Below are 2,094 nucleotides of genomic sequence, written 5' to 3'. Positions count from 1 at the left end.
TTTCATAGATTAGTTAGACATCATTTAGTACCTTTTGAGCATCCTGAGCATTCTGATATTGGTGATTTTGAACATTATAATTTTGAACATTCTGATTTTGTACATTCTGAGAATATGGCACAACCTCCACCCCATGAGAGGACTCTAAGGGAAATGGCTACACCTGATTTCACCTACGAAAGCTTGTGCATCCAATACCCTGATGAGGATGTCCCATATGTTCTTAAAACTGGACTATCCATTTGCTTCCAAAGTTTCATGGCCTTGCAGGTGAAGACCCACACAAGCATCTGAAAGAATTCCATATTGTCTGCTCCACCATGAAACCACCAGATGTCCAGGAGGATCACATATTTTTGAAGGCCTTTCCTCATTCTTTAGAGGGAGTGGCAAAGGACTGGCTATATTACCTTGCTCTAAGGTCCATCACGAGTTGGGATGACCTCAAGAGAGTATTCTTAGAAAAAAAATTTCCCTGCTTCCAGGACCACGACAATCAGAAAGGATATTTCAGGTATTAGACAACTCGGTGGAGAGAGCCTATATGAATACTGGGAGAGATTTAAAAAATTATGTGCCAATTGCCATCACCACCAGATTTCAGAGCAGCTTCTTCTCCAATATTTTTATGAAGGACTCAACAACATGGAGAGAAGTATGATAGATGCTGCCAGTGGTGGAGCCCTTGGAGACATGACCCCTGCTGGAGCCAGAAATTTAATTGAGAAGATGGCTTCAAACTCCCAGCAATTTAGTTCCAGAAGTGATGATATTGTCATTAGAAGAGTGCATGAAGTAGTCACGAATTCATCAGGTGAGACTAAGAAGCTTGAAGGTAAACTAGATGCCTTGGTTAACCTGGTAACCCAACTGGCCATGAATAAAAAATCTGCACCTATCGCCAGACTCTGTGGTTTATGCTCCTCTGCCGACCACCACACAAACCTTTGCCCTTCTGTGCAACAATATGAAGCAATTGAACAGCCTGAAGCTTATGCTGCAAAAATCTACAATAGATCTCCTCAACCTCAACAACAAAATCAGCCACAACAGAATAATTATGACCTCTCCAGCAGCAGGTATAATCCCAGATGGAGGAATCATCCCAACCTTAGATGGTCAAATCCTTCACAACAGCTGCAACAACAACAGTCTTATTTTCAAAATGTTGCTGGCCCAAGCAGACCATACGTTCCTCCACCAATCCAGCAACAACAACAACAACAACAGCAACAGCCCCAGAAACAACAAACAATTGAGGCCCCTCCACAACCTTCCCTTGAAGAACTTGTGAGGTAAATGACTATGCAAAACATGCAGTTTCAACAAGAGACCAGAGCCTCCATTCAGAGCTTAACTAATCAGATGGGACAGTTGGCTACACAGTTAAATCAACAACAGTCCCAGAATTCTGATATATTACCTTCTCAATCTGTCCAAAATCCCAAAAATGTGAGTGTCATTACATTGAGGTCAGGAAAGCAGTGTTAAGGACCTCAACCAATAGCATCTTCCTCATCCGCAAATGAACCTGCCCAACCTCACTCTACTCCAGAAAAAGATGATGACAAAAATTTAAAGAGTAAGTTACCTAACAATTTCTATGCAGGTGAATCTAAAGAGAAGCAACATATCCCTCTTCCATTCCCTCCAAGAGCAATTTCCAACAAAAAAATGGAAGAGGCAGAGAAGGAGATCTTGGAAACATTTAGAAAAGTAGAGGTAAACATACCTCTGCTGGATGCAATAAAGCAAATTCCAAGATATGCTAAATTCTTGAATGAGCTGTGAACTAATAAGCGGAAGCTTAAAGGAAGTGAAAGAATTAGTATGGGCAGAAATGTCTCCGCATTGATTGATAAATCTGTTCCCCAAATCCCTAAAAAATGTAAAGATCCAGGTACATTCAGCATACCTTGTATTATAGGAAATAATAAGTTTGACAATGCCATGCTAGATTTAGGAGCTTCCGTTAGTGTTATGCCTCTGTCTATTTTTATTTCTCTATCTCTAGGTCCTTTGCAGTCAACTGATGTGGTAATTTATTTAGCTAATAGAAGTGTTGCCTATCCTGCTGGTTTCATAGAGGATGTC

General features: G+C 40.7%; 1 non-coding gene across 1 annotated transcript; it reads right to left on the bottom strand.

The window, feature by feature from the left end:
- Positions 1-494: 494 nt before the first annotated feature.
- Positions 495-600, bottom strand: LOC112998916 (small nucleolar RNA R71). The gene has a single exon (XR_003264095.1). It is a non-coding gene; the product is annotated as a small nucleolar RNA R71 (small nucleolar RNA).
- Between the last annotated feature and the right edge of the window lie 1,494 nt (positions 601-2,094).

The sequence above is a fragment of the Glycine max genome, chromosome 13 (assembly GCF_000004515.6).
Source record: "Glycine max cultivar Williams 82 chromosome 13, Glycine_max_v4.0, whole genome shotgun sequence".
In the NCBI taxonomy this organism is placed as follows: Eukaryota; Viridiplantae; Streptophyta; class Magnoliopsida; order Fabales; family Fabaceae; genus Glycine; species Glycine max.
The sequence above is the reverse complement of the archived record's forward strand: the minus strand, read 5'-3'. Positions and strand labels throughout refer to the sequence as shown.